Here is a 9,605-nt window from a genome sequence, read left to right as displayed (position 1 = left end):
GTATCTATTGATATATGTTGAAAAATATAATAAAAATGATAGGTCACCGTGCATTTTCTCAAGCTACAGGACGTGACAAAATTACACATTTTGTTTGGATTATACAGGAAACAACACCATTTTGTGATTAGAAACTAAACAAAATGATAGAATTGTTAAATACTTAAGAAAAAGATAGCTTTCAGACAATGTTTTGAGAATATCAAAAGAAAAGATAGGGTCACCGTACGTTTTTTCCGGCTAAAATACAAAATAGGAAAATTTCATGTAGAATCCTTCAGAAAATGCACTGTTTTAGAATTACCTCCCCTTGAAATGCCAATTTAAAAAAAATTAAAAGCAACCAAAACTAATCAACATTTGCAAAAACATTAATATTTGTAAGTTATATTTTTATAAATTGGTTCTTTTAAATGAAAATCACATTAAATATCTGCATTCCTGCATCCCATTTTGCTAACTTGATTGAAAATATGGACCTTTGGTTCTCTGATTTTTACAATCCAAGATGGAGGAAGACACCCATACCACCTTAAGTGTTTTCTTTGGTTCTTTCTAATAGGGAAGATCATTGGCCATGAAAAAAAATAACATGTGTATAAGATAACTTAGCACACCAACATTGTACCAATTTTGAATCAACATGTGGTATAGACTTTAAAGTCTTATTAAACGTGTTTTTATTTATTATATGAGAGAATCAAAAGATACCAGAGGTACATTTAAAATCATTAGTTGAAAACAAAAAGACAACGTCTTGGCGAAAAAAGAAAAAGAAAACCAAACAGACAAACAATAGTACACTAAATAGAAAACTAAGGACTGAGCAATACGAACCCCAACAAAAACATTGGGTGTACTATGAATGATTTTTCTTAAAAACAGAAAGTCTATTAAACGTGTTAAACTTATTTACAGTAAAACTGTACCCATTTTCATCACTATTTGTGACAAGTGATACAGTAGATGAACTGCTATGACCACTTGGCCATCGAGGCCTCTTCAGTAACAGAAATTACGTTCGTTTAGAAAGCTACGAAACAATTTAACACGCTTAAATTCGTCAGTTACTAAAAAAAAAAAATAAGTAGAAGGGTTTCGTAAAATTTATCTGTGTAGCGTGTGAACGTGCTGACCTATTCAATGATCAGTGTAAAAAACGTCTGAAATAAACATGAATTCATTTATACTGAAAAATTGCCAGTGGTTTTATGTAAGTTTTAATTCAGGACCTTAACATTTTAAAGCAATCTACAAATGGTCTTAAAGAGGTAATATAGAAAAACGTTGACTGTTATTAATATTGTCTACCAGAGCTTACTCTAAGGAACAAAACAACACGAGATCTTCCAATATTAGTATAATTTGAATATCAAAGAAGTTTATGTAAAAATATGAACTGCATAAAATTGGAACGAATTCAAGAACACCGGAATATGTGTCAAAAGACAATTTCATATAGTAAAGGGACGATTCATTGACGGGTGCATGAGGAGTCTTGAAATATGTATTTCAAAGAATAAATAGTTTTGCCCCAAAAAAGGATGAAAACATACATGAATACTGCAGGTAGCAAATGTGTACAGAAAAATAAAAACAATACTTGCAAAAATGTAAGATGGTGTTAAAAAAACTAAATGAGAAACTATATGAACCAAAACTGTAACCTGAGAATGGCTTATATCTAATTATCATTTTTCTATGTTCAGTGTAATGGGTATATACTGTTATACCACTCTCCCAGGTTAGGGGGAGGGTTTGGATCCCGCTAACATGTTTAACCCCGCCACATTATTTATGTATGTGCCTGTCCCAAGTCAGGAGCCTGTAATTCAGTGGTTGTCGTTTGTTTATGTGTTACATATTTGTTTTTGTTCATTTTCTTTTATATGAATAAGGCCGTTAGTTTTCTCGTTTGAATTGTTTTACATTGTCATATCGGGGTCTTTTATAGCTGACTATGCGGTATGGGATTTGTTCATTGTTGAAGACCGTACAGTGACCTATAGTTGTTATTGTCTGTGTCATTTTGGTCTCTTGTGGACAGTTGTCTCATTGGCAATTATACCACATCTTCTTTTTTTTTTTATATATAAAGAAGTTTACATTATCATGATTATAGTACAATCTCCTCAAATTTATGTCAATACGACTGCTTATATGATTAACTACATTAACCATAACCTTAACTAGATGCGAGACGGACTAACAGGCGGACGTACAGATTAAAATACAAGGTCTCATTTCTATCGAAATAAAAATGAAGGTTGCAACGTTAACAATAATATCGTTTTCGTCATTACATTTAGGAAATATCAGTTTTCGTTTCTACATTATTAATAGTTTGAGTTAATTTTACTGTACTCGAAGTTTTTGTAACAAATTATTGAATTCTATTTTTGTTATTCATTAAGATATATTTTTTATAACATATATTCAATCGATAAGTGCTATCTTGTGATTTCAATTATTTTGATGTCATGTGGTTTATTTCTGATGAGAATCTAACAACTCTCAAAATTTATGTGCTTCTACAATTGTTGTGTATATGTGAAAAAACACTGTTAACATTGTACATGTGAACAATTATTTTCACACAAGTTGAAATATCCTGTTATTTTCTGCGTTTATTCCTACGACGTTGAAAATATTACAAAAATGTCAATGTAACACGATTAAAATTCATATGTGACCTGCTAGCCCCAAAAGCTACGATATCTATCTCTTTCATGAAGTCCTTCCAATGTTAAAAATGTATTATCTATTCAGTACGTGTATATAATGTATCCGGTAAATAGTTATCATGATTATAATTTAATACCCCGAGGCGCGTTTCATCTACATAAGACTCATCAGTGACCCTCAGTTCAAAATAGTTATAAAGCCAAACAAGTAGAAAGTTGAAGAGCATTGAGGACCCAAAATTCCAAAACGTTGTGCCAAATACGGCTAAGGTAATCTATTACCGGGATAAGAAAAGCCATTTCATTTGTTAAGTTCAGTTATACGTATTTAGTGTTAATGTCAGATCCTTGATTGATTATGTTGAACCTTATCAAAAATTGGTTGACTCGGTGCAATTTAGACCTTAACATATTTCATAGACATCTGGGATATGTTGTCAACTGCATGTTTCACTGAGATGTTCTAGTTATTTATCTCGTTTGATGGTTGTCTAGTTAATATATACCCAATACGTTTTCAACGTAATCAGTTTTTACCTCATGATTCAAAAGAGGGACGAAAGATACCAGAGGGGCTCATAAATCGACAATAAACTGACAACGCCATGGCAAAAAATGAAAAGGACAAACAGACAAACAATAGTACACATAATACAACATAGAAAACTAAAGAATAAACAACACAAACCCCAGCAAAAACTAGGAGTGATCTCAGGTGCTCTGGAAGGGTAAGCATATCTGTGGCAGCCGTCGTGTTGTTTATGAGATAGCAAATCCCGTAAATAGTCTAAATCGGTAGGTCACATTTATGAAAGGGAAGGGGATTGAAGTTACGACGTAAGGAACATATCCGATATCATTTGTGAAACGGTTATTCCATAACGGCCAATCAACTAGTGATGGCGCCCGTAAAATTTTCGAAAAGATGATTTCAACTTCACCATTTGGAACTCTTGATTAAATAGCTTTCTTGTGAGCAACAACCCGCTATCAAGAAGAACATGATAAGAAATGCAAGCACGGAAATATCGTATTAATTTGGAGATATATACACCGTATGCAGGTGATGCTGGAATGTTGCAACTTAGAAACTGAAAGTTCACAATTAGAAAGCTGAAATCATCTCTTTTGTCGTAAAGTTTTGTTTTCAATCGACCGTCATTGTCAATTTCTAGATGTAAGTCAAGATATGAGGCCGACTTAACTGTATCTGTTGTACCCTTTATCTCTAGTTCAATGGGATAGATGCATTCGACCTTTTTTACACCAAATTTTAAATTATTTAGTTAAAGAACATCATCTATATAGCGGAAAGAAGAGTTAAAGGATATGGCTAACTTCTTATCTTTCTTCCTAATTAAGAAGTTCCTGTATGAAGTCAGCCTCATAATAATAAAGAAGCAAGTCGGCAAGAAGAGGGGCACAATTCGTTCCCATTGGAATGCCGAAAGTCTGTCGAAAAACTCTTCCTCCGAACGTAACAAATATGTTGTCAATGAAGAAATCAAGCATCTTGATAATGTCAGTTTCAGAGAACTTTTTGTTTGAATCAGAGTGATCCTTTACAAAGTAGGATTTATCCCTTTCTAAGACAAGATACTTGTATCTTCGTTGGCCATTGTTTTTTATGAAACAAAGCAATACCAACTTTTTCCATTTGTGTTTTAGTTGGGAATGTGGAATACTTGTATAAAGTGTAGAAAAATCAAATGTTTTAATACTATTACAAGATGAAAGAGATTAGATTGTAAGATCTTTGGAATTTTTAAGTATCCACATCTGATTCACGCCACCTCTAGAATAGGCAGTTTCACAATAACTTTGAAGCCCGTCTTTGATTGCTGATTAAATAGATGTTAATAATTTAGAAAGAGGTACGTTTCGTGGAGCACTTGGAAGATCCAGCAATATACCGTTGTTTGTAGGGACACTTTAGTTTAGGTATATCCAATACAGTGATGGAATATCCAGTTCATCATCTTTGGTTGAAATTCCAAAGGAACATAGAACAGACCTATGCTAATCCGGGATTTCCTCTTTGGTAAGTGTCAACGTTTGTATCAACGACCTCACTGCCATAATCTATTTGGAAAGAATGTCTACGTCTTCCTTCTCATGCTTAGCCCATTTCCTGGCATAATCCTCGACTAAATCCATCCAAAATTTTAAAGTTGTATTTCCAATTAATGGATTTCGGCTCACGATATTTTGAACCTTTTCGATAACACATTTCGTAGGGAAGTGCTATTAACAATGTTGAGGTCACCAGTAATAACGTGGCCAGCCGGATTATATGTGAATTGGGAACTAGCACAAGTGGAATCAAGAGGTTTAGATTTGAAGTCGTCAATACTGAGATCCTGCAAAACGTGTTTGTGTTTTCTCTTATTTTTGAGAAATTGAGATAAGACGTGGCACGGTACTTGTCTATCCCAAATTCATGTATTTGGTTTTCATGCTATATTTGTTATTCTCGTGGTGTTTTGTCTGATGCTTGGTCTGTTTCTGTGTGTGTTACGTTTCGGTGTTATGTCGTTGTTCTCCTCTTATATTTAATGCGTTTCCCTCGGTTTTAGTTTGTTACCCCGATTTTGTTTTTTGTCCATGGATTTATGAGTTTTGAACAGCGGTATACTACTGTTGCCTTTATTTGTAATTGAAAATTTTAGTTGCAATATGTTTGGTATAGGTATAATGTTACGCCCCGGTGATTTGAAAGCTGATATATTTTTACAGTGGTCTCCGTTCCACACTTGATACACGCAGATGTCCTTTGTTGTGTTCTGATTCATATTTTACATAAGAAATACTATAGCTTACCTGGACCTTAAATTATATAATGACTTCTTTAAATCTATATATGACTTTATTTCTATGTGTAATTGTTCATTTTGTATTTGTTTATACTTAGTGTTAGTATAGTGCGCCAAATGTAACGTTACGTGTTCTTGGTTATGAATAACTTTGTATCACGTCACACGTTGTATAAAATAAGGAACGGATGTTCCTAATTTGAGCTTCTCTCCAAGAACCTCCATGCAGCTAGCAGTCTGTCTTTAATCTCTTTTTATCTAGAATTTGATGCATCAAGTAAGAGCACTTGGTGATAATGTTTAGTGCACCAAGCAGATTTGCGGCACCAAGTAAAGTTGCTTGGTAAAAGTATTTGAATGCAGTGCACCAAGTAGATTTCCCTGCACCGAGTATGCAGAATATCTGAATGCCGTGCACCAAGTAATGCAGTGCACCAAGTATATTTCCCTGACCAGGTATGCAAAGTATTTAAATGTAGTGCACCAAGTAGATTTGCTGCATCGAGTACGCTGAGTATTTGAATGCCGTGCACCAAGTAGATATTCTTGCACCGAGCAATTGTTTTTATTAAACTTGCAGTGGTGCAAGTAATGCCCTTTGCCGTAATGCTTATTATATAATTAACGTATTTTGTTTCATGCATCACTGTATTTGATGTATTGTCTAAATAGAAACAATACAACTTATGAACTTCCATTATGGTTTTTATTATTAATTCCTTCACCGGAGGCCCACAAAAGTAACTACGGGTGTATATCCCGACAAGAAAACTCCGGAACGTTACATTATATGTGAATTGGGAACTAGCACAAGTGCAATCGGGAGGTTTAGACTTGAAGTCGTCAATACTGAGATCCTGCAAAACGTGTTTGTAATTAAAATGTTAGTTGTAATAGGTTTGGTATAGATATAAGAAATGATTGGTAAAGACTGGTCTTAGAAATAAGGAGGTATTTTCGATTGAACTAATTTATGATGAAGGATATTTCCTAAGTTGACGCCATCGAGACCTTTGTTGGCAAAGGAAAGATTAAGGAAATCTCTTTTCTCTTTTTCATCTTTTCCAATGCGGACTGGCTTGAAAAGTCTGTGACTTGCAATATCCGAAATTATAGCTGGAAGTTTGTATTGGTTTGAATGAGGGTTTGTAACATTGGTTTCCAAACATAAATTAAACAGAGAATGAAGTTTAGAAAGGGATAATGAATAAAGCTTCGCGCGAAAAAAGCAAAATCACAAAAATACTGAACTCCAAGGAAAAGTAAAAAAGGAAAGTCCCCAATCAAATTGCAAAATCAAAAGTTCAAACACATCAAACGAATGGATAACAACTGTCATATTCCTGACTTGGTACAGGCGTTTTCTTATGTAGAAAATGGTGGATTAAACCGGGTTTTAAAAATAGCTAAACCTCTCACTTCTATGACAGTCGCATCAAATTCCATTATATTGACAACAATGTGTGAACAAAACAACAAAAACAATAGGTAAAAATGACACAAATAGGGGTAAATAATAAATTTATGCGCGGTAGGCGTATACATTTTCGGATCTATTTTAGTCTACTGTTTAACAATAGAATAAACTAGTTATGCAAATAGTAAGGTATATAATAGATTGAAAACGAGTTTTTAAGTTTATCGAAGGCTGGGCGGTGACTACTCGACTTGCAGACAATTTTTCAAGATGTCCGATTCAGATCTAGACCTCGACGATAGAGAATTAACCAAGTCTCCTGACAAGTCAATTGAATCATTACGTTCTGCTGCTGAATCAACGAAGAGAAAAGGTAATTCAGAACAAGATAGGGCACCTGACGTTTCAAATGCAGTTTTGTTTTCTTTGATGACAACTTATTTCAATAATAAACTTTCCGGCATAGAAAAGAATTTCTCAGATACTACAGAGACGTTAGTAAAGAGAGCAAAGAAGGCAGAGAATACCTTTAAATTTAAGAGGAATCAGGTACAATTTGAGCTTAACTCTGATATTCAAGACAGTATCAACACGGCAATTGGTTACATTTAGACGAATATACCTAAAAAGGCAGTTAGGGTTTTAGAAGATTCGTCTGTGCAGCTCAAGAAGAGAAATAAATTAATTAGAATTGCGGATAAGTCCGAGGGCGGTTGGAGAACGTTGAACGAATACCTTTCAGATGAAGTGGCCATTGACTCGTAAGACGAGAAAAGAATACGCACAGCAGATAACAGGGCAGTTGAAAAGATCAAAGCAGAGAAAACAGATAAACGCAGCAGTAGAAAGCGTCCGGCAGAAGCATCTGGTTCAACAGCTCAAATGCCAGATAATGGTACAAGTAATTTTGATGCTACATTTCGCCTGTAGCCCTTTCGAAGTTTCGGCAACCAAAATAGCTTCAAGACCTCAGACGTCTGCTACAACTGTGGCATGTAAGGGCAATGGGCAAGAGACTGCAGGAAGGGAAAGGCAAGGACAGGACCTCCCAGAGGATCTTCTTCTTAAACACCATAACAGTGACATTTTCAAGGTACAAGATTATGATATTGTTGAAACATTTTATGAATATGAAAATTGTAATTCTGAAATATTCTTAAGAAATAACAAATCAGCATTTCATAACAGTGAATTTGTCTCAAAAGCTATTTTAGATTTAATGAAAGGGGGCTTGATACGTGAGGTATCGAGTAGACCCCACGTGGTTAATCCTTTGACCGTCTCGACTGCGAAAAATAAACACAGGTTAATTTTAGATTTACGACACGTAAATAAACAGGTAGTCGATAGCAAGATTAAATTTGAAGATTGGAAAGTAGTTCTTCTAACTGTTTCGGATTCGTGTTTTATAAGAAATCAGGATATCATCATATTGATATTTTTAACGAGCATGAGAAATATTTAGGTTTCTCCTGGAAATTAGGAGGTGTAACAAAGTTTTTTGTTTTTACTGTATTGCGACAACAATCGTATATTGATAAAGTTAAGACTGTTGAATTCTGAATTTTACATATTTACAGATACAAGCAATACAGGGGCTGCTGGATATATTGATAATCTAAAACAGATTATGCATAAATCTTGGTCTGACGATGAGAAATTTTCCTTTTGGTTTGAAATCTAGTGGATATATCTTTACTAAAGTAGTTAGACCTTAAGTAAAACATTAACGTAAGAAAGGAATCAAAGTTGTTGTTTATTTAGATGACGGGTTCGGTTTAGCCGATAATGAAAACACATGTAAAATGCATTCTGATTTAATAAAGTCAGATCTTATATCATCAGGGTTCGTACCAAACAGAGATAAATGTCACTGGACACCAACACAAAAATTAGAATGGTTAGGTTTTATATGGAATTTAGACATATGTAAACTCAATATACCAGATAGAAAAAAGAATGATTTAATTGACTTAGTTAATATTATACTTAACAGTTCCTGCAAAGTGAAAGTAAGATTGTAAGAAAAAGCAGCTGGTAAAATTATTTCTTTTACGCCTGCTTTATGTCACATTACACAGATCATGTCGAAGTTATAAATTTAAGACAAGAATGGAACCAATCTATTAATATAAATCATTGTAACGCTTGTATCAGAGATCTGATATTTTGGAGAGATAAAATTTTTAAGTTAGAACCAGTTTCTTTGTTAGGACTGGATTCTGAATTTTACATATTTACAGATACAAGCAATACAGGGGCTGCTGGATATATTGATAATCTAAAACAGATTATGCATAAATCTTGGTCTGACGATGAGAAATTGAAGAGCTCCCCTTGGGGGGAAGTCAAAGCAATAGAGTTGTCTATATTAAGTTTTGCACGTTTGCTTAAACATTGCACGGTATCGTTTTATACAGATAATCAAAACGCTGTTACAATAGTTCACAAGGGTAGTAAAGTACCAGAACTACAGTCTTAACTTTATCAATATACGATTGCTGTCGCAAAAATGATATTACTATTTTTGTTAACTGGATTCCAAGGGAATAGAATGAACAAGCAGACTTGCTAAGTAGAATTGTCGATATTGACGACTGGCGTATTTCAGATGAATTTTCGCATTCTTGAATGATTTATGGGGTCCATTTTCAGTGGATAGGTTTGCTAGCTTTGACAATACGAAATTAC

The sequence above is a fragment of the Mytilus galloprovincialis genome, chromosome 13 (genome assembly GCF_965363235.1).
Source record: "Mytilus galloprovincialis chromosome 13, xbMytGall1.hap1.1, whole genome shotgun sequence".
Lineage (NCBI taxonomy): Eukaryota > Metazoa > Mollusca > Bivalvia > Mytilida > Mytilidae > Mytilus > Mytilus galloprovincialis.
The sequence above is the reverse complement of the archived record's forward strand: the minus strand, read 5'-3'. Positions refer to the sequence as shown.